General features: G+C 36.4%; 6 non-coding genes and 2 pseudogenes across 6 annotated transcripts; all 8 read right to left on the bottom strand.

Moving 5' to 3' along the window:
• Window positions 1–967: 967 nt before the first annotated feature.
• LOC136039708 (U2 spliceosomal RNA) lies at window positions 968–1,151 on the bottom strand. Its single transcript, XR_010620529.1, has one exon. It is a non-coding gene; the product is annotated as a U2 spliceosomal RNA (small nuclear RNA).
• A 2,369-nt stretch (window positions 1,152–3,520) lies between these two features.
• On the bottom strand, window positions 3,521–3,636 carry LOC136039721 (U5 spliceosomal RNA). Its single transcript, XR_010620541.1, has one exon. It is a non-coding gene; the product is annotated as a U5 spliceosomal RNA (small nuclear RNA).
• A 729-nt stretch (window positions 3,637–4,365) lies between these two features.
• On the bottom strand, window positions 4,366–4,507 carry LOC136039698 (U1 spliceosomal RNA; annotated as a pseudogene).
• A 2,413-nt stretch (window positions 4,508–6,920) lies between these two features.
• Window positions 6,921–7,104, bottom strand: LOC136039707 (U2 spliceosomal RNA). The gene has a single exon (XR_010620528.1). It is a non-coding gene; the product is annotated as a U2 spliceosomal RNA (small nuclear RNA).
• An 8,800-nt stretch (window positions 7,105–15,904) lies between these two features.
• Window positions 15,905–16,053, bottom strand: LOC136039689 (U1 spliceosomal RNA; annotated as a pseudogene).
• Window positions 16,054–18,133: 2,080 nt separating this feature from the next.
• On the bottom strand, window positions 18,134–18,317 carry LOC136039709 (U2 spliceosomal RNA). Its single transcript, XR_010620530.1, has one exon. It is a non-coding gene; the product is annotated as a U2 spliceosomal RNA (small nuclear RNA).
• A 1,481-nt stretch (window positions 18,318–19,798) lies between these two features.
• On the bottom strand, window positions 19,799–19,962 carry LOC136039697 (U1 spliceosomal RNA). Its single transcript, XR_010620519.1, has one exon. It is a non-coding gene; the product is annotated as a U1 spliceosomal RNA (small nuclear RNA).
• Window positions 19,963–22,391: 2,429 nt separating this feature from the next.
• On the bottom strand, window positions 22,392–22,575 carry LOC136039712 (U2 spliceosomal RNA). The gene has a single exon (XR_010620533.1). It is a non-coding gene; the product is annotated as a U2 spliceosomal RNA (small nuclear RNA).
• Window positions 22,576–23,819: the final 1,244 nt, after the last annotated feature.

The raw sequence follows: 23,819 nt of genomic DNA, 5'->3' as shown, positions 1-23,819 counted from the left end.
TCCATACTTCCAATTGAAAAAAACTTTTTCATATTTATTTTCTCATTGTTTTTTTAAATAATGCTAGAAAATGCGGCGCCCCCTTTATGGAAATCTTCTTCCCCCACGAAAAATTCCTCGATGGAAAATTTCCACCACATAACCCCTTCTTCTCCCCCGTCCCCCTCCCAACCAAAAAATTCCCCTGAAAACGTCTCTACGTTTCCCAATAACCATTAATATATGCAAACACTGGTCAAAATTTACAAATTGCAGCCCCTCCCACGGGGACTGTGGGGGAGTAAATCGTCCCCAAAGGCATAGTTATAAGGATTTTAGACTATGTTGAATAAAATGGCTATCTCAGAATTGTGATCCGACTACTCTGGGGAAAAGATGAGCGTGGGAAGGGGCCTAGGTGCCCTACGATTTTCTTGGTCACTTAAAAAGGGCACTAGAACTTTTCATTTCCGTTCGAATGAGCTCTCTCTCAAAATTCTAGGACCACTGGGTCGATACGATCACCCCTGGAAAAAAAAACAAAAAAAAAAAAAAAAAACAAACCAACAAAAAAACACGCATCCGTGATTTGTCTTCTGGCAAAAAATACAAAATTCCACATTTTTGTAGATGGGATCTTGGAACTTGTACAATAGGGTTCTCTGATAAGCTTAATCTGAATGTGTGGTTTTCATTAGGATTCTATGGCTTTTAGGGGGTGTTTCACCCTATTTTCTAAAATAGGGCAGATTTTTTCAGGCTCGTAACTTTTGATGGGTAAGACAAAACTTGATAAAACTTATATATTTAAAATCAGCATTAAAATGCGATTCTTTTGATGTAACTATTGGTATCAAAATTCCGTTTTTTAGAGTTTTGGTTACTATTGAGCCGGGTCGCTCCTTACTACAGTTCGTTACCACGAACTGTTTGAAAACGTATTATACACATTATTGATTAGGGTTCATGGACTTTGGTTTCCCTTCGAAAGGGGTGCGTCGATCCCGGAGGTACTGCAATACCGGGCCAACGCGTGAAGGGAGCAGAGCAAGCCCCGACATCCCTCCGGTTTCCAAAAATAATTCTGGGCCCCATGTAGGGGCCGTATCAAATATTAAGCTGATAAGAACTGATACTACACTTTGATCTTAGCCAAAAGGCCGAAAGTAAAGTAAATTTATAGTTCTTTTAGAGAACTAAATAGTGCCTCTGTGGTACCAAATGACTTCTTTTTAGTTTTTACTGCTATTTTCACTTTATTTTGGATAAAGGGTTCCATCTTTGCTCCCCCATCCCCTTCAAGTTTGTATTTTGACGAAGTTACGCCGCTGTAGAAAAGCAAAAGAAATGAAAAAAAGTCCTATAAGATGGAGTCGACCTAGAAGGACTTAGTAGAAACAAAGTAGTACGAGGAAAGTTGCATTCCAAGATGGTGGTACCTTTTGATTTTCAAGGGCAGAAGATGAATTACTTTAAGCAGTAATAGTGTGTATGGATTTGAGTTAGTTTTGTTCAGATTTCTTGAGCAATGCTTTGCCTTTTACTTTTTAGCCTAAATAAATTACGTGGCTATGCTCTAAGGATAACAAATCCAGAAATAGTTACTTTTTAAGACGAAACAAAAGAGAACTAAATGTAGTTTGGACTTGGCTCGCTTTTACACCATCTAAGGGCTTAAGAAAGAAATACAAGAGAAATACATACAAGAATTGTTTCCATCCAATCTCGTACAGGCCCATTGGCCCATCAATCACAAAGTCTTCTCCCTCTGGAGACAAAATAGATTTCTGTAAAATTTTGGACGGTTCTGCAGGAAAAGCCTGCTAAAGAACCAATAGAATACCCAAATGAAAGGATTTGCCCTAGTAAGATCTCAAAACTATTGCACCAAACCAAGAGTGACTTCGAGCATCCCTTACCCGCTTAATAGTAGCTTCCCTTGGACGTAATCTGCAAAAGATAACAACAAATATTTAGCCAGCCACATTTAGCCGCATCACAGGATTTTTGGGCCAAAATCCGGCCCAAAAATCCTATGATGGGAAAACATATTCAATGAATAGCAATTCATGGGCAACTTTAATGACATGCTACTAAAACTATATCCACAGAAAATACCATAAATATTCAGTAATCAGGCCCGAAAATAATTGTAATGTAGCTGAATGGTCGATCAATTGCTGTAGACAAAGGCCCCCCTATTAAAATATTCCAAGAAGCTTAGCGGTAGTGAAAGAATTCTTAGTCTGATATGTTACTAGAGTCCTATAAGATGAAGTCGAGCTAGAAGGACTTAGTAGAAAGAGTTAATTTTGTTCACATTTCTTGAGCAATGCTTTGCCTTTTACTTTTTAGCCTAAGTAAATTACGTGGCTAAGCTCTAAGGATAATAAATCCAGAAATAGTTACTTTTTAAGACGAAACAAAAGAGGACTAAATGTAGCTGGGACTTGAATCGCTTTTACACCATCTAAGGGCTTAACAAATAAATACAAGAATCATTTCCCTTCCAATTTCGTACAGGCCCATTGGCCCATCACAAAGTCTTCTCCCTCTGGAGGCAAAATAGACTTGTTTAAAATTTAGGACGGTTCTGGAGGAAGGCCTGCAAAAGAAAAATGGGCCAGTCCTGACCACACCAATTCCTTGTGCCAAAATATGTTGTAGAATGTATTTCAGTCATTTCAGACCGAGGAATCATTAGTTTAGCTGTTAGAATGCCATTCTTCAGACTCCCCGAATGTATCAACGAAGATAAAACTTTGAGGAGGTAAATCACAGGGATTTTGTGTTATATTTGCATTTAGGCTCCAGGCTTCTCCTTCCTCACAGATCCGTTTCTTGGTCTCCCTTCACATGGAGAATCGCCTGTTGATTCTCTTTTCCCTTCACACAGAGAATTGTCTCTTGGATCGTGTTCTCCCGCCAGACTGAGTATTGTGTCTAGAAACCAATGGAGTCCCCAAATGAAAGGATTTGCCCCTGTAAGATCTCCAAACTCCTCATTTTAGAGGAATCCCCTAAACTGGAATGGAAATACGGTTCCTAGACGAGGGAGGAATGAGGGCCCTAAGAGATTTGGGAGTCAAGGGTGCCTAGGACTTGGCACACTATTGCACCAAACCAAGAGTGCCTTCGAGCATCCCTTACCGGCTGAAAAGTAGCTTCCCTGGATGTAATCTGCAAAAGATAACAACAAACATCTAGCAAGCCACTTGTCAGCTGAAGGGCTGTAGGCAACTAGGCGACTAACAACACTAATCACGTCTACTTCCCTATAAACATAGCTTATTTAGACACCCCTGAAAGTTGTGCCATATTTCACAATTACTGTCCCTTTTTACTATTTGCCCATAAGTTCACAATTTGTTTTATATTTTTGAAAAGATTGGATTTTTGTTCATAAATGACTTCAATTATCTTGCATTTTCCAGGGTTACTTGTCTGACAACCCTAATATCTTGATAAGTAAGATAGTATCTAAATAGTATTAATATCTAGATAAGTAATCTTGAAATATTAAAACATACAACAATTGTGTAGACTAGTCTGCCTTTCGGCATTCAAAAATTTGTTAAGACTCATCAAGTGCCCCTCCCCACGGTAATCTTTAGTAAAAGGCGAAAGATTAACTCGATATGAGGAGAGGCCAGAACTATGAAAATTGCTAAGGTTGACTTGGGTATATAAAAATAAATCCTCGTGGTTTTTTTTAAACAAGGTTCGAAAGCAATAAGAAATTCAATGTTCAATCAAGTAAATACGGGCCAAAAAATCATATGATGCGAAAACATATTCAATGAACAACAATTCATGGGTAACTTTAATGACATACTACTAAAACTACATCCGCAGAAAATAACATAAATATTGAGTAATCAGGCCCAAAAATAATTGTAATGTAGCTGAATGGTCGATTAATTGCTGTAGCCAAAGGCCCCCCTATTAAAATATTCCAAGAAGCTTAGCGGTAGTGAAGGAATTCTTAGTCTGATATAGTGCCAATACAATAGACTTGGTGAAATGTGTGGTGACCAAGGGCATTTCACTTTTCAAGACTAGCCTTTGTGACTTAATTTAAATTTCAGCAATTGGATTCGATTCCTAGTTCAGTTTAAAAATCAGTACTTGATAATTACGGAGTAAATTCAAAAACAAAATGCATCAGGAATTCAATCAGTTTAGGCAATTTAATTTAATTATGGCGAATGGTCATTGATACCCCATCATTTGCTTTAATACAAGACTAAGAAAAACAAAATGTGTTTATTTAAGAGATGTTCTAAATTACTTGGTTTAAGCATTATCAATTAGCATATTTTTTCCTTTCAATCACAAAACTAACATAGTACAGGTTCAAAGGAAGAAACCTATTCAATGTGTGAAGAGGGGTCCGCGCGAAACCCCGACTACCAAAAATTACGCTGTTGAGTTACCCCCTATTTGGGGTAATCACAAGGGTCAGCCAATAGGCCTCACCCTGGGAGCGCCTCTTTCATGATTAGGGCAGCTCCAGCCAGGTAATTATAAATTGTACTAACATTTTACTAATGTCTTTCGACATAAATCCGGTTGCTTTGAATGCCACTCAGAAACTCTAATTCATTAAACAGATGCAGCTTTACAAAACTTTTTTCACAGCTGTGAATCAAGTCTCTGAATTGTTTTTGAAAATAGGAATGCCCCATTTCATTTTCATATGCAAGCCTCTAGATCGTTTAAATGCAAGTTTACCTTTTTGAGAAAAGAAAATCAGGAGTTTCTCATTCTCTTATCAATTTGACTGAAAACTTGAAACTCTAATTTCTGAGAACCCAGTGACCAGTCTACTGACTTTGCCAATTATTTTCTCTCTAACAATCATAGAGGGGGGGAGGGGCTCTAGTCATTACTACTATCAACAACTCACCGCAGTACCAAGCCGCCTGAGGCCAAAAACAATCGCTTCAGCCATTTTATCCAATATTGGCTCAATTTAAATTTCAGCAGTTTATAATTACGAACTATTTTCGATAAAGATGCATGGGGACTTGGATCCAGCTTGGGCACTTTAAATTAATTATGGTGTCCACCCATTGGCTTTTTCACCATTAATTTTTGTAAATTTTATACAGTGTTTCTTCGTTTTTTCATATGGAAAAAAAAGAAAGGATTTCCAATATATTCGAGGACTAAGTAACAAACAGCAGGGTCTCTCTTCACTTTGAATTAAATAAAACAAACAAGGTTTTTTTTAACTGAAAGTAAGGAGCGACTTTAAAACTTAAAACGAACAGAAATTACCCCGTAAATGAAAGGGGCTGCTCCTTTTTCAACGCCTTGCTCTTTGCACTAAAGTTTGATTCTTTCTCTCAACTCTACTTTTTAAAACAGTAAAACTTTAGCGTAAAGCGCAGGGCGTTGAAGAAGGAGCAGCCCCTTTCATATACGGGGTAATTTCTGTTCGTTTTAAGTTTTAATGTCGCTCCTTACTTTCAGTTAAAAAAAACTTGTTTTTTTTATTTAATTTCTGAATGTTTTTTAGTTAATCCATGTTTTGATTTCGGCTCTCCGCAGCGAAATTTGCATATTTATTTATTTGGCTAAATGGCTTTCCCATAGTTTTGATCGAATGATTTTGCTAAAATAGGAGGGGAAGGAGGCCCAGTTGCTCTCCGATTTTTCGGGTACTTAAAAAGGCAACTAGAACTTTTAGTTTTTACGAACGTTTTCATTAGTAAAAGATATACGTAACTTACGAATTAGCTTACGTAACAAACTTCTATGTTCGTATGTCTTTATTACGTTTATGAGAAGGTTCGCCCACGCGTCAATAACTCTTTGCATTAAAGCTTAAATTTTGTCCCCTGAATCACAAAGGCTGTTGAATAAATAGTTGAAATTACTAAAAATCCTTTAGCGTAAAGAGTGAGGTATTAGGAGGAGGTGAACCCCTTATATGCGTAATATTTTCTGTTCGTTTTAAGTTTTAATGCTACTCCATACTTCCAGTTGAAAAAAACTTTTTCATATTTATTTTCTCATTGTTTTTTTAAATAATGCTAGAAAATGCGGCGCCCCCTTTATGGAAATCTTCTTCCCCCACGAAAAATTCCTCGATGGAAAATTTCCACCACATAACCCCTTCTTCTCCCCCCTCCCCCTCCCAACCAAAAAATTCCCCTGAAAACGTCTCTACGTTTCCCAATAACCATTAATATATGCAAACACTGGTCAAAATTTGCAAATTGCAGCCCCTCCCACAGGGACTGTGGGGGAGTAAATCGTCCCCAAAGGCATAGTTATAAGGATTTTAGACTATGTTGAATAAAATGGCTATCTCAGAATTGTGATCCGACTACTCTGGGGAAAAGATGAGCGTGGGAAGGGGCCTATGTGCCCTACGATTTTCTTGGTCACTTAAAAAGGGCACTAGAACTTTTCATTTCCGTTCGAATGAGCCCTCTCTCAAAATTCTAGGACCCCTGGGTCGATACGATCACCCCTGGAAAAAAAAACAAAAAAAAAAACAAACAAACAAACAAAAAAACACGCATCCGTGATTTGTCTTCTGGCAAAAAATACAAAATTCCACATTTTTGTAGATGGGATCTTGGAACTTGTACAATAGGGTTCTCTGATAAGCTTAATCTGAATGTGTGGTTTTCATTAGGATTCTATGGCTTTTAGGGGGTGTTTCACCCTATTTTCTAAAATAGGGCAGATTTTCTCAGGCTCGTAACTTTTGATGGGTAAGACAAAACTTGATGAAACTTATATATTTAAAATCAGCATTAAAATGCGATTCTTTTGATATAACTATTGGTATCAAAATTCCATTTTTTAGAGTTTTGGTTACTATTGAGCCGGGTCGCTCCTTACTACAGTTCGTTACCACGAACTGTTTGAAAACGTATTATACACATTATTGATTCGGGTTTATGGACTTTGGTTTCCCTTCGAAAGGGTGCGTCAATCCCGGAGGTACTGCAATACCGGACCAACGCGTGAAGGGACCGGAGCAAGCCCCGACATCCCTCCGGTTTCCAAAAATAATTCTGGGCCCCATGTAGGGGCCGTATCAAATATTAAGCTGATAAGAACAGATACTACACTTTGATCTTAGCCAAAAGGCCGAAAGTAAAGTAAATTTATAGTTCTTTTAGAGTACTAAATAGTGCCTCAGTGGTTTTAGACTATGTTGAATAAAATGGCTATCTCAGAATTTTGATCCGACTACTCTGGGGAAAAGATGAGCGTGGGAAGGGGCCTAGACTTTGTTTCTTCTAGACAGTGTTTCTTCTTTTTTTCATATGCAAAAAAAAAATGATTTTCAATGTATTCAAGGACTAAGTAACTAGCGGCAGGGTCTCTCTTCACTTTGAATAACCTATTGTACCCACTATTGGCTAGGGTTCATGGACTTTGGTTTCCCGTCGAAAGGGGTGCGCCGATCCCGAAGGTAGTGCAATACCCTAAATTTTTGGTAATAGGGGACTGAGTTCCCACGGACCTTTGTCCATACATTGAATAGGTTTCTTCCTTTGAGCCCGCACTATGTTGCAATTTTGTGAATTGATAGGAAAAAGTATGCAAATTGATAATGTTTAAACCAAGTAAATTAGAACATCTCTTAAATAAACACATTTCGTTTTTTCTTAGTATTGTATTAAAACAAATGGTGGGGTATCAATGACCAGTCGCCATAATTAAATTAAATTGCCTAAACTGATTGAATTCCTGCTGCATTTTGTTTTTGAAAATACTCCGTAATTATCAAATACTGATTTTTAAATTGAACTAGGAATCGAATCAAATTGCTGAAATTTAAATTAAGTCACAAAGGCTAGTCTTAAAAAGTGAAATGCTCTTGGTCACCACACATTTCATCAAGTCAATTGCATTGACAACATATTAGACTAAGAATTCCTTCACTACCGCTAAGCTTCTTGGAATATTTTAATAGAGGGGCCTTTGGCTACAGCAATTGATCGACCATTGAGCTACATTACAATTATTTTTGGGCCTGATTACTGAATATTTATGTTATGTTCTGTGGATATAGTTTTAGTAGCATGTCATTAAAGTTGCCCATGAATTGCTATTCATTGAATATGTTTTTGAATATGTTTTCGCATCATATGATTTTTGGGCCGGATTTTGGCCCAAAAATCATGTGATGCGGCTAAATGTTTGGGTAAATTTGACTGGCTAAATGTGGCTGGCTAAATGTTTGTTGTTATCTTTTGCAGATTACATCTAAGGGAAGCTACTTTTAAGCGGGTAAGGGATGCTCGAAGGCACTCTTGGTTTGGTGCAATAGCGTGCCAAGTCCTAGGTGCTCTTGAGTCTATATTATCTTAGGGCCCTCATTCCTCCCTCGTTTAGGAACCGTATTTCCATTCCAGTTTAGGGGCTCCTCTAAAATGAGGCAGTTTTGAGATCTTACCGGGACAAATCCTTTCATTTGGGTATTCTATTGGTTTTTTAGCAAGCTTTTCCTGCAGAACCGTCCTAAATTTTATAGAAATCTATTTTGTCATCAGAGGGAGAAGACTTTGTGATTGATGGGCCAATGGGCCTGCACAAGATTGGATGGAAACAATTCTTGTATTTATTTCTTAAGCCCTTAGATGGTGTAAAAGCGAGCCAAGTCCAGGCTACATTTAGTTCTCTTTTGTTTCGTCTTAGAAAGTAACTATTTCTGGATTTGTTATCCTTAGAGCATAGCCACTTATTTTATTTAGGCTAAAAAGTAAAAGGCAAAGCATTGCTCAAGAAATCTGAACAAAGGTAACTCAAATCAATACACACTATTACTGCCTAAGGCGATTGGTATTCTGCCCTTGAAAAATCAAAAGATACCACCATATTGGAATTCAACTTTCCTCGTACTACTTGGTTTCTACCATCCTTCTAGCTCGAGTCCTTATTATAGGACTTTTCCATTTCTTATGCTTTTCTACAGTGGCGTAATTTCGTCAAAATCCAAACTTGGAGCCTTTTTTCCAAAATCAAGTGAAAAAGGTGGTAAAAACTAACAGAAGCCATTCGGTACCACAGAGGTGCTATTTAGTACTATAAAGTTAGTTAAAAAAAAATGATGTGTTTCTGTAGATGCTTGAATTTATAGGTTTGCATTAGTTTTGAGACAAAATTTTGGAAGAAACTAAATTTCACGCTCACTTTGTACTGGGCTATATAACGAATAGCAACAGTGCGTCTTATAAACCTATGTATAAAGTTTCCTTATCAATTCTGGTTTTAAGGGGATTAATAATAGGAGTACAGGTGTAACATTCTCTGTTACTCCGACGATTCAAATTGTTTAGCTGAAATTAAGAATCAGAGTTACCGTCTCCTTAATTTTCAGCTTTCAAAAATTATATAAGTTTCTATTTCAAGTTTTATTATTGTAGCAATATTGAAGAGCAATATATAATTAATTTGAGGTACAATCATTCTCAACTTATTTAATGTTTGATTTTCAGTACTTTTCTTTTAAAAATTGTTAAAAAATATTTAATCACAATTGTACAGTATAAAATCTTATTTTATTTATATTATAACGATTTATTGATTAATAATGGAGTTAAAAAGATATAAAACACATATTATAGAAGTTTAAAAGCTGAAACATTTATGTTGCAACATTGATGACGCAGATCAAAATGCTGCTTCATACGTTCAAAAAATAAAATGTTTAGGATACATGCGTGAATTACAAAAGCTGAAAAATTGGAACTAAGTCACACTTATCTAACTGTTTGTGGTAACGAACTGTAGTGAGGAGCGACCCGGCTCAATAGAAACCAAAACTCTAAAAAATGGAATTTTGATACCAATAGCTACATCAAAAGTATCGCATTTTAATGCTGATTTTAAATATATAAGTTTCATCAAGTTTAGTCTTACGTATCAAAAGTTACGAGCCTGAGAATTTTTGAGTTATTTTAGAAAATAGGGGGAAACACCCCCTAAAAGTCATAGAATCTTAACGAAAATTACACCATCAGATTCACCGTATCAGAGAAACCTACTATAGAAGTGTCCTAGAATGTTGCGAGAGGGCTCATTCTAACGGAAATGAAAAGTTCTAGTGCCCTTTTTAAGTGACCAAAAAAATTGGAGGGCAGCTAGGCCCCCTCCCACGCTAATTATTTTCCCTAAGTCAACGGATCAAAATTCTGAGATAGCCATTTTATTTAGCGTAGTCGAAAAACCTTACAACTATGTCTTTGGAGACGACTTACTCCTCCACAGTCCCCTTGGGAGGGGCTACAAGTTACAAACTTTGACCAGTGCTTACTTATAGTAATGGTTATTGGGAAGTGTACAGGCGTTTTCAGGAGGATTTTTTGGTTGGGGGGAGGGGTTGAGAAGAGCGGGATATACTTGGGGAACTTTTCATCGAGGAATTTGTCATGGGGGAAGAAAATTTCCATGAAGGGAGCGCAGGATTTACTAGCATTATTTAAAAAAAACAATGAAAAAATAAATATGAACAAGTTTTTTTTCAGCTGGAAGTAAGGAGCAGCATTAAAACTAAAACGAACAGAAATTATTACCCATATGAGGGGCTCACCTCCTCCTAATACCTCGCTCTTTACGCTAAAGTATTTTTAGTAATGTCAACTATTTATTCTACGGCTCTTGTGATTCAGGGGTCATTCTTAATGAATTGGGACAAAATTTAAGATTTGGTGTAAAGAGAGAGGTACTGACGAGGCGGCGAACCCTCTCATATGTGTAATAAAAACATGAGAATAAAAAATTCTTTACGCAAGCTAATTTATAAGTTACGTATATCTTTTACTAATAAAAAGATTCGCAAAAAAATAGAAGTTCTAGTTGCCTATTTAATTAACCAAAAAATTGGAAGGCAACAAGGCTTCCTCCCCGCTCTTTTTTTCTCAAAATCATTCGATCAAAATTATGAGAAAGCCATTTAGACAAAAAAAAAAAAAAAAAAAAATATGCAAATTCCTCTGCGGAGAGCCAAAATCAAAACATGTATTGATTTAAAAACGTTCAGAAATTAAATAGAAAAAAAAGTTTTTTCAACTGAAAGTAAGGAGCGACATTAAAACTTAAAACGAACAGAAATTACTTCGTATATGAAAGGGGCTGCTTCCTCATCAACGCCCCGCTCTTTACGCTAAAGTTTTTTACTTTTTTAAAGAGAAGAGCTGAGAGGAATAGTCAAACTTTAGCGTAAAGAGCGGGGCGTAAATGAGGAAGCAGCCCCTTTCATATACGAAGTAATTTCTGTTCGTTTTAAGTTTTAATGTCGCTCCTTACTTTCAGTTGAAAAAACTTCTTTTTTTTTCTATTTAATTGCTTAAATACATGAAAGTGATCTGTCTGGTGCTTTCTCCTTTTGCCTAATTTTGTCTTCATTTTTCGTATCTATTTCAATGATTTTTTTCTTTTTGTTTTTATTTGTACAGTTATCTAGGTAATTTTTTTTTCTACGAAAAAGTGGGCTTTATTAGAGATTGCATAATCATTTCCATTAGGCTATTTTTATAAGATATTTTCGACAGTAGCTTTGGCGTTCCGAAGGGAATAAGAGAGGCTACGGACCAATGGTTCCGTTTTAAAGATTATGTTTTAATTAATTAGATTAATTTTATGACGTATTTTTGCAAACCAGTCACATTCTTAGATAAACAAAAAAAAAAACTGAGAAGCAAAAAAGCGAAAGAGTGGCAAGCTTGACAACTAGTCACGTGATGCTTTTTTTTATCTAGCAGAGGATTGATGATGAAGTAGAATAGCCTGTCTGGGAAGGAAGTTTGTGGTATAGGATGAGAAGATCGAGTTGCTCAAATATATTCCCTGTCACCCAACCACCACTACTGCCGGGGCCCTTGCCAACCTTCCCCCCTAATGTGCAAACACATAGCCCAAATTACATGTATCCTATTTATCTTCCAAACATCTCAACTGTTCCAACCCTATGCCCTGTAGGGGAGACCGGGGTTACCTTGGACAATGGGCTAATCTGGACAAGCCATTTACTTCGAACAACCATATATCGGTGTGTAAAAAATCATGAAATAGCGTCCTTTATTTTTGTACTATGGAGGCTCATTCAGAAAGTAAATAGTTTTACCGTTTCTGAAAAAAAAAAAAAAAACAGTACAACAGCAATTTATGAGGTAAGTCACTTGATTTTTCAATTCTTTTATAAGTTCATTGCGCACAGACTTTTAATAAACTTTATGCTTACTACCTTAAAATTGATTCTTCTTTAGGACATTTTATTCATTAAAACTCTGCCATCTGATTTGGTTTGCTCTGAACCTGTATTCAAAACTATATGGACACAATGGGGTTATTTCAGACGCTTGTTAAGGGGTTACTTCGGACATTTCACTGAGATGTCCGGAATAAGCCCAGACATTTATTTTCACTTTTGAATGCGACCAACAATTTTATTTCGCTTCAAGTGAAGCTACATAATTTCCACGCATACCTTTTAATAACATAATTACACAGTTAACATAATTACATTACACAGTTATTACATAATTACACAGCATACCTTTTCCACACATTTTAATTCTCCATAGATTATGCAAAAAAGCTATAAAAGTTCTGCCTACTTTCTTTCGTCACCCTATATGAATTAAAAGTCTAAAAAACAGAGTATCTCTTCTTGTTTCTTTCTTATTTTCTATATCTCTCTTCCTATTTTTACTTTATGACTTTGCTTAACTTACTCTTTGTTTTGTTTATTTACTTTATTTACTTCTTTCTTATTGTCTTAAATTATCTCCTATTCTTTCAAGTACCAAGACTTTTTTACACATAAAGCCTTAATTAACTGAAAAACAACAACACTTAAGGGCAATCATTAGAATAATGAGGCATAGATCTAAATACGGATTGTTTTGGTCGTGGACAATTATATGCTGCATGTCCAAGAGTAAGTAAACCTGACAATCTATTTATATGCACAGACAGTGGGACAGCGAAGAATGTTGTATATTCGCAAGTTTTACGTAGTTAAAAACATATATATACATATATATATATATATATATATATATATATATATATATATATATATATATATATATATATATATATATATATTCACAGGTGGGACACAGGGACACATTTACAATGGCGCGTAACTAATATGGCACGTAACGACTTACGCGCAAGGGGGGCTTGGCGGGGGTGCGAAGCGCCACCCCAACAGCTAGTAGAGCTTAAAATTTTTAAAAAAATTTGCTTGTGATGATTGCGATAATTTTAGACGATGATTATGGTTCGTAGATTTTTACATCATCCTATGAAAGAACTTTCGCGTGAAATGCTTCAATTAGCGTAGCGTAACTTAGTTAATAGTGTGTCTAGAGTATTCTGACGCTTATAGGGGATACAAAGGGTACAATAAAGTATTTTTGCTAGAAAAAATCTCATATTCTTTTAAAATGCAGTAATGTTATGGCATTATATGATTTTAGAGCAGCCGCTCTTGCCAGCATTATACATTCTATTAGTTTATAGTGTAGTAAATGAAAAAGAAATCTTTTTTATTTTAAACGAAAGTAAAGAGCGGCATTAACAAACAGAAATTAGTCGTGTGTGAAAGGGCTGCCCCCTACTTACCCCTCCCCGCTCTTTACGCTAAAGTTTTAAAGTACTGCGTTAAAAAGTTTTTGTGTTTGGTGTTTTGTGTTTGGTTTTTGTGAGGTTTACACAAAAAACGCATACATTTTTTATATTCATATTTGTTATGTTTTTACCAGTTGGAGAGACATTTTGAGGAACCCCTTAAGCACCCTGGGTATTGCTTTCACTACTATCATAATTACTAAGCGATGCCTCAAAGTTAGGCAACGTGCTCAATGGTTTGACCTATATAAATAGTCACAAAGAATGCATGACCCTAGAAAATGGTTCAAGACCTGTTTTTTTTGGATAATACTAAGCTTCGGCAAAAACCGGCTTTTCCTACCGATTTCAACAGTAACAAACTAGATTATCTGCAAGTTCCATGGTGTCAACTCTAAACATTTAGTACCAACCCTAACTATGCTGCCAAATGAATTAAATTTACTTAGTTTTATATAAACGGAATTGAGTTAATTAATTGGGTAGCTTGAGGTTTTGAAATTATCCAGAAATATGAAAAAAATGATTTTTGTGCCGAAGTTTCATATTGTTGAACAAAATTCTAACATTTTTCTCTGTCTGAATTGATACTTTTAACACTCTGGCTTCAGTTTCAGTCCTTTCGACGTTTTGGTTAATATCCTTATATGGCGTGAAGCATTGAAAGTCTAAAGCGTGGATACAACCAACAAGTTTCGTTTTTATTGAGGAATCGATTCGGCAGTCAGTAATTTATTTTTAATGACAGTTTTAAATACAGTCAGAGATGTGTTCGAAGCACAAGGATGCATGGTTTTTGCTCAAAATCGGTGAAAATTTGACACAAAAGGATATACAGCACCCGATGGTAGGCTTATGTTAAGTCGTCACGGGGGAGGGGGGGACTGAATCATGAAGTTTTCCATGTTTTTTTCTAATATATGGACAGCAACCGCGCGGTTTTAAGTCCTCCAAAAAAATTTGACTTTGTCTTTCTAATGGGTGTTTCCTCCCAATACAGGTAAAACCCATGCTAAGCCTGTTATTGTAATGCGCATGGAAAAATGGTTCAAACGTAGGGAATCAAGATAGCTTGTAGTCCTGGTGCCAACTGATAAAACATGCTTATTTTGAGGTCCTCTGCTGCCATGACACATTTGTTTGAAGCAATTTGAAAGCCGTTTCCAGTCATACTGAACCTGCGAATTGCGATCATACCTGGAAATAGTTAGCTCAAAAGGGTGCTTGACCCTTAAAAATGACTTGAAAAGCTAGAAAATACTACCTGGAGAGCTTTCTATAAAATCTTTTCATGTTTGAAAAGCTAACTTTTACATGGTTTCTGCAAGCCATGTATTTTTAGGAAGAAAAATAAGCTATTGGCAATAAATAATAAGTTTGTAACTTATTGCCAAAATTTGTGTTGGAAACAATTATTATATACTCAAAAAATAGGTGCCTCACCTGTTTACCTTAGGCTGTTCTAGTCACTCCTTGGCTCTGTGCTTTTCTCATTCTTCAAAACTCTTACCTGAAAGCTTGGAAGATTTAGTAGAGACATAGTCAACTATATTGGTTTAAGTTCAAAACCGATCAAGGAGTATAAAAAGTTTCAAGAGTTTACAAATATTGCCAAACACAGGCTACTGTCCATCAATGCAACACGATGGCTGTCTCTTGAAGCAGTGGTTTACAGGATTTTAGAACAGTGGAGTGTCTTGGTTCTGTTCCAGGGTAATCGATATAAGAACACTGACACTGATAGGGGTAGTCGGGAGAATGGAACCTCTTAGCAATAACCCTGCTGAGCTCGGTTTTTAAACTACCTCATGTACACCCCTTTCTGTTACACCGAGCTTCACAAAGCACTTCAATAGCGAGGTAAAATGTAGTTCTGGTGCTATTCAGAATACTGTGAGCGCGAATTGCTCTGCTCAGAAACTTTAGATTGAGCACATTGTTCTTTTTCAGCGTGAATGACAGAAAATATAAATATGCTTTACAGAAGGGATCGCTCATGAAACGGTAAATCGGGCGTGCCTTCTCCGGTAAAACGGTAATGGGCGTGCCTGTCAGTATTTGATAATTACGGAGTATTTTCAAAAATAAAATGCATCAGGAATTCAATCAGTTTAGGCAATTTAATTATGGCGACTGGTCATTGATACCCCATCATTTGCTTTAATACAAGACTAAGAAAAACAAAATGTGTTTATTTAAGAGATGTTCTAAATTACTTGATTTAAATATTGTCAATTTGCATATTTTTTCCTTTCAATTCACAAAATTACAACATAGTACAAGCTCAAAAGAAGAAACCTATTCAATGTGTGAAGAGGGGTCCGCGTGAACGCAATCCCCCACTACTAAAAAATACGCTGTTGAGTTACCCCCTATTTGGAGTAATCACAGGGATCAGCCAATAAGCCTCACCCTGGGAGCGCCTCCATCATGAGTAAGGCAGCTCTCCAGCCAGGTAAGTATGAATTGTAATAACATTTCACTAATGTCTTTCGACATAAATCCGGTCGCTTTGAATGCCACTCAGAAACTCTAATTCATTAAACAGATGCAGCTTTACAAAACTTTTTTCACAGCTGTGAATCAAGTCTCTGAATTGTTTTTGAAAATAGGAATGCCCCATTTCATTTTCATATGCAAGCCTCTAGATCGTTTAAATGCAAGTTTACCTTTTTGAGAAAAGAAAATCAGGAGTTTCTCACTCTCTTATCAATTTGACTGAAAAGTTGAAACTCTAATTTCTGAGAACCCAGTGACCATTCTACTGACTTTGCCAATTATTTTCTCTCTAACAATCATAGAGGGGGGGAGGGGCTCTAGTCATTACTACTATCAACAACTCACCGCAGTACCAAGCCGCCTGAGGCCAAAAACAATCGCTTCAGCCATTTTATCGAATATTGGCTCAATTTAAATTTCAGCAGTTTATAATTACGAACTATTTTCGATAAAGATGCATGGGGACTTGGATCCAGCTTGGGCACTTTAAATTAATTATGGTGTCCACCCATTGGCTTTTTCACCATTAATTTTTGTAAATTTTATACAGTGTTTCTTCGTTTTTTCATATGGAAAAAAAAGAAAGGATTTCCAATATATTCGAGGACTAAGTAACAAACGGCAGGGTCTCTCTTCACTTTGAATTAAATAAAACAAACAAGGTTTTTTTTTAACTGAAAGTAAGGAGCGACTTTAAAACTTAAAACGAACAGAAATTACCCCGTATATGAAAGGAGCTGCTCCTTTTTCAACGCCTTGCTCTTTGCACTAAAGTTTGATTCTTTCTCTCAACTCTACTTTTTAAAACAGGAAAACTTTAGCGTAAAGAGCAGGACGTTGAAGAAGGAGCAGCCCCTTTCATATACGGGGTAATTTCTGTTCCTTTTAAGTTTTAATGTCGCTCCTTACTTTCAGTTAAAAAAAAACTTGTTTTTTTTATTTAATTTCTGAATGTTTTTTAGTTAATCCATGTTTTGATTTCGGCTCTCCGCAGAATAATTAAAGCGAAATTTGCATATTTATTTATTTGGCTAAATGGCTTTCCCATAGTTTTGATCGAATGATTTTGCTAAAATAGGAGGGGAAGGAGGCCCAGTTGCTCTCCAATTTTTCTGGTACTTAAAAAGGCAACTAGAACTTTTAGTTTTTACGAACGTTTTCATTAGTAAAAGATATACGTAACTTACGAATTAGCTTACGTAACAAACTTCTATGTTCGTATGTCTTTATTACGTTTATGAGAAGGTTCGCCCACGCGTCAATAACTCTTTGCATTAAAGCTTAAATTTTGTCCCCTGAATCACAAAGGCTGTTGAATAAATAGTTGAAATTACTAAAAATCCTTTAGCGTAAAGAGTGAGGTATTAGGAGGAGGTGAACCCCTTATATGCGTAATATTTTCTGTTCGTTTTAAGTTTTAATGCTACTCCATACTTCCAATTGAAAAAAACTTTTTCATATTTATTCTCTCTAGGTGCCCTACGATTTTCTTGGTCACTTAAAAAGGGCACTAGAACTTTTCATTTCCGTTCGAATGAGCTCTCTCTCAAAATTCTAGGACCACTGGGTCGATACGATCACCCCTGGAAAAAAAAACAAAAAAAAAACAAAAAAACAAACCAACAAAAAAACACGCATCCGTGATTTGTCTTCTGGCAAAAAATACAAAATTCCACATTTTTGTAGATGGGATCTTGGAACTTGTACAATAGGGTTCTCTGATAAGCTTAATCTGAATGTGTGGTTTTCATTAGGATTCTATGGCTTTTAGGGGGTGTTTCACCCTATTTTCTAAAATAGGGCAGATTTTTTCAGGCTCGTAACTTTTGATGGGTAAGACAAAACTTGATAAAACTTATATATTTAAAATCAGCATTAAAATGCGATTCTTTTGATGTAACTATTGGTATCAAAATTCCGTTTTTTAGAGTTTTGGTTACTATTGAGCCGGGTCGCTCCTTACTACAGTTCGTTACCACGAACTATTTGAAAACGTATTATACACATTATTGATTAGGGTTCATGGACTTTGGTTTCCCTTCGAAAGGGGTGCGTCGATCCCGGAGGTACTGCAATACCGGGCCAACGCGTGAAGAGAGCAGAGCAAGCCCCGACATCCCTCCGGTTTCCAAAAATAATTCTGGGCCCCATGTAGGGGCCGTATCAAATATTAAGCTGATAAGAACTGATACTACACTTTGATCTTAGCCAAAAGGCCGAAAGTAAAGTAAATTTATAGTTCTTTTAGAGAACTAAATAGTGCCTCTGTGGTACCAAATGACTTCTTTTTAGTTTTTACTGCTATTTTCACTTTATTTTGGATAAAGGGTTCCATCTTTGCTCCCCCATCCCCTTCAAGTTTTATTTTGACGAAGTTACGCCGCTGTAGAAAAGCAAAAGAAATGAAAAAAAGTCCTATAAGATGGAGTCGACCTAGAAGGACTTAGTAGAAACAAAGTAGTACGAGGAAAGTTGCATTCCAAGATGGTGGTATCTTTTGATTTTTCAAGGGCAGAAGATGAATTACTTTAAGCAGTAATAGTGTGTATGGATTTGAGTTAGTTTTGTTCAGATTTCTTGAGCAATGCTTTGCCTTTTACTTTTTAGCCTAAATAAATTACGTGGCTATGCTCTAAGGATAACAAATCCAGAAATAGTTACTTTTTAAGACGAAACAAAAGAGAACTAAATGTAGTTTGGACTTGGCTCGCTTTTACACCATCTAAGGGCTTAAGAAATAAATACAAGAGAAATACATACAAGAATTGTTTCCATCCAATCTCGTACAGGCCCATTGGCCCATCAATCACAAAGTCTTCTCCCTCTGGAGACAAAATAGATTTCTGTAAAATTTAGGACGGTTCTGCAGGAAAAGTCTGCTAAAGAACCAATAGAATACCCAAATGAAAGGATTTGCCCCAGTAAGATCTCAAAACTGCCTCATTTTAGAGGAACCCCTAAACTGGAATGGAAATACGGTTCCTAAACGAGGGAGGAATGAGGGCCCTAAGATAATATAGACTCAAGAGCACTTAAGACTTGGCACGCTATTTCACCAAACCAAGAGTGACTTCGAGCATCCCTTACCTGCTTAAAAGTAGCTTCCCTTGGACGTAATCTGCAAAAGATAACAACAAACATTTAGCCAGCCACATTTAGCCGCATCACAAGATTTTTGGGCCAAAATCCGGCCAAAAATCCTATGATGCGAAAACATATTCAATGAATAGCAATTCATGGGCAACTTTAATGACATGCTACTAAAACTATATCCATAGAAAATAACATAAATATTCAGTAATCAGGCCCAAAAATAATTGTAATGTAGCTGAATGGTCGATCAATTGCTGTAGCCAAAGGCCCCCCTATTAAAATATTCCAAGAAGCTTAGCGGTAGTGAAGGAATTCTTAGTCTAATATGTTGCCAATGCAATTGACTTGATGAAATGTGTGGTGACCAAGAGCATTTCACTTTTTAAGATTAGCCTTTGTGACTTAATTTAAATTTCAGCAATTTGATTCGATTCCTAGTTCAATTTAAAAATCAGTATTTGATAATTACGGAGTATTTTTAAAAAGAAAATGTGTTTATTTAAGAGATATTCTAATTTACTTGGTTTAAACATTATCAATTTGCATGCTTTTTCCTTTCAATTCACAAAATTGCAACATAGTGCGGGCTCAAAAAAAGAAACCTATTCATATTATGTAGAGCTCCGCGGGAACCCAGTCCCCTATTACCAAAAATTTCGCTGTTGAGTTGCCCCCATTTGGGGTAATCACAGGGATCAGCCAATCAGAAGTGTAATGGAAAGGCCTCACCCTGGGAGCACCTCCTACATGACCAAGGCAGCTTTCTAGCTAGGTAAATATGAATTCCTTTAAAATATAACATTTTATTAATCTCTTTTGACATAAATCCAGTTGCTTTGAATGCCACTCAGAAACTCTAATTTCTTAAACAAATGCAGCTTGACAATACTTTTTTCACAGCAGTGAATCAAGTTTCTGAATTATTTTTGAAAATAGGAATGCCCCATTTCATTTTCATATGCACGCCTCTAGATCGTTAAATGCAAGTTTGCCTTTTTGAGAAAAGAAAATCAGGGGTTTCTCACTCTCTTATCAATTTGACTGAAAAGTCGAAATTTTAATTTCTGAGAAACCAGTGACCGTTCTACTGACTTTGCCAATTATTTTCTCTCTAACAATCATAGGGGGGGCCTTAGTCATTACCACTATCAACAACTCACCGAAGAACCAAGCCGCCTGAGGCCAAAAATGGTCGCTTCAGCCATTTTATCGAATATTGGTTCAATTTAAATTTCAGCAGTTTTTAATTACGAACTATTTTTGATAAGGATGCATGGGGACTTGGATCCAGCTTGGGCACTTTAAATTAATTATGGTGTCCACCCATTGACTTTTTCACCATTAATTTTTGTAAATTTTATACAGTGTTTCTTCGTTTTTTCATATGGAAAAAAAAGAAAGGATTTCCAATATATTCAAGGACTAAGTAACAAACAGCAGGGTCTCTCTTCACTTTGAATTAAATAAAACAAACAAGTTTTTTTTAACTGAAAGTAAGGAGCGACTTTAAAACTTAAAACGAACAGAAATTACCCCGTATATGAAAGGGGCTGCTCCTTTTTCAACGCCTTGCTCTTTGAACTAAAGTTTGATTCTTTCTCTCAACTCTACTTTTTAAAACAGGAAAACTTTAGCGTAAAGAGCAGGACGTTGAAGAAGGAGCAGCCCCTTTCATATACGGGGTAATTTCTGTTCGTTTTAAGTTTTAATGTCGCTCCTTACTTTCAGTTAAAAAAAAACTTGTTTTTTTTATTTAATTTCTGAATGTTTTTTAGTTAATCCATGTTTTGATTTCGGCTCTCCGCAGAATAATTAAAGCGAAATTTGCATATTTATTTATTTGGCTAAATGGCTTTCCCATAGTTTTGATCGAATGATTTTGCTAAAATAGGAGGGGAAGGAGGCCCAGTTGCTCTCCAATTTTTCGGGTACTTAAAAAAGCAACTAGAGCTTTTAGTTTTTACGAACGTTTTCATTAGTAAAAGATATACGTAACTTACGAATTAGCTTACGTAACAAACTTCTATGTTCGTATGTCTTTATTACGTTTATGAGAAGGTTCGCCCACTCGTCAATAACCCTTTGCATTAAAGCTTAAAATTTTGTCCCCTAAATCACAAAGGCTGTTGAATAAATAGTTGAAATTACTAAAAATCCTTTAGCGTAAAGAGTGAGGTATTAGGAGGAGGTGAACCCCTTATATGCGTAATATTTTCTGTTCGTTTTAAGTTTTAATGCTACTCCATACTTCCAGTTTAAAAAAAAACTTTTTTATATTTATTTTCTCATTGTTTTTGTAAATAATGCTAGAAAATGCCGCGCCCCCTTTATGGAAATCTTCTTCCCCCATGAAAAATTCCTCCCTGGAAAATTTCCATCACATAGCCCCTTCTTCTCCCCCCCCCCTCCCAACCAAAAAATTCCCCTAAAAACGTCTCTACATTTCCCAATAACCATTAATATATGCAAACACTGGTCAAAATTTACAAATTGCAGCCCCTCCCACGGGGACTTTGGGGGAGTAAATCGTCCCCAAAGGCATAGTTTTAAGGATTTTAGACTATGTTGAATAAAATGGCTATCTCAGAATTGTGATCCGACTACTCTGCGGAAAAGATGAGCGTGGGAAGGGGCCTAGGTGCCCTACGATTTTCTTGGTCACTTAAAAAGGGCACTAGAACTTTTCATTTCCGTTCGAATGAGCTCTCACTCAAAATTTTAGGACCACTGGGTCGATACGATCACCCCTGGAAAAAAAAAAACAAAAAAAAAACAAAAAAACAAACAAACAAAAAAACACGCATCCGTGATTTGTCCTCTGGCAAAAAATACAAAATTCCACATTTTTATAGATGGGATCTTGGAACTTGTACAATAGGGTTCTCTGATAAGCTTAATCTGAATGTGTGGTTTTCATTAAGATTCTATGGCTTTTAGGGGGTGTTTCACCCTATTTTCTAAAATATGGCAGATTTTCTCAGGCTCGTAACTTTTGATGGGTAAGACAAAACTTGATGAAACTTATATATCTAAAATCAGCATTAAAATGCAATTCTTTTGATATAACTATTGGTATCAAAATTCCGTTTTTTAGAGTTTTGGTTACTATTGAGCCGGGTCGCTCCTTACTACAGTTCGTTACCACGAACTGTTTGAAAACGTATTATACACATTATTGATTCGGGTTCATGGACTTTGGTTTCCCTTCGAAAGGGTGCGTCAATCCCGGAGGTACTGCAATACCGGACCAACGCGTGAAGGGACCGGAGCAAGCCCCGACATCCCTCTGGTTTCCAAAAATAATTCTGGGCCCCATGTAGGGGCCGTATCAAATATTAAGCTGATAAGAACAGATACTATACTTTGATCTTAGCCAAAAGGCCGAAAGTAAAGTAAATTTATAGTTCTTTTAGAGTACTAAATAGTGCCTCAGTGGTACCAAATGACTTCTTTTTAGTTTTTACTGCTTTTTTCACTTTATTTTGGATAAAGGGTTCCATCTTTGCTCCCCCATCCCCTTCAAGTTTGGATTTTGACGAAATTACGCCGCTGTAGAAAAGCAAAAGAAATGAAAAAAAAGTCCTATAAGATGGAGTCGACCTAGAAGGACTTAGTAGAAACAAAGTAGTACGAGGAAAGTTGCATTCCAAGATGGTGGTATCTTTTGATTTTTCAAGGGCAGAAGATGAATTACTTTAAGCAGTAATAGTGTGTATGGATTTGAGTTAGTTTTGTTCAGATTTCTTGAGCAATGTTTTGCCTTTTACTTTTTAGCCTAAATAAATTACGTGGCTATGCTCTAAGGATAACAAATCCAGAAATAGTTACTTTTTAAGACGAAACAAAAGAGAACTAAATGTAGTTTGGACTTGGCTCGCTTTTACACCATCTAAGGGCTTAAGAAATAAATACAAGAATTGTTTCCATCCAATCTCGTACAGGCCCATTGGCCCATCAATCACAAAGTCTTCTCCCTCTGGAGACAAAATAGATTTCTGTAAAATTTAGGACGGTTCTGCAGGAGAAGCCTGCTAAAGAACCAATAGAATACCCAAATGAAAGGATTTGCCCCAGTAAGATCTCAAAACTGCCTCATTTTAGAGGAACCCCTAAACTGGAATGGAAATACGGTTCCTAAACGAGGGAGGAATGAGGGCCCTAAGATAATATAGACTCAAGAGCACCTAAGACTTGGCACGCTATTGCACCAAACCAAGAGTGACTTCGAGCATTCCGTACCCGCTTAATAGTAGCTTCCCTTGGACGTAATCTGCAAAAGATAACAACAAATATTTAGCCAGCCACATTTAGCCGCATCACAGGATTTTTGGGCCAAAATCCAGCCCAAAAAATCCTATGATGGGAAAACATATTCAATGAATAGCAATTCATGGGCAACTTTAATGACATGCTACTAAAACTATATCCACAGAAAATACCATAAATATTCAGTAATCAGGCCCGAAAATAATTGTAATGTAGCTGAATGGTCGATCAATTGCTGTAGACAAAGGCCCCCCTATTAAAATATTCCAAGAAGCTTAGCGGTAGTGAAAGAATTCTGAGTCTGATATGTTACTAGAGTCTTATAAGATGAAGTCGAGCTAGAAGGACTTAGTAGAAAGAGTTAATTTTGT

The sequence above is a fragment of the Artemia franciscana genome, chromosome 19, assembly GCF_032884065.1.
Source record: "Artemia franciscana chromosome 19, ASM3288406v1, whole genome shotgun sequence".
Classification (NCBI taxonomy): Eukaryota; Metazoa; Arthropoda; class Branchiopoda; order Anostraca; family Artemiidae; genus Artemia; species Artemia franciscana.
The sequence above is the reverse complement of the archived record's forward strand: the minus strand, read 5'-3'. Positions and strand labels throughout refer to the sequence as shown.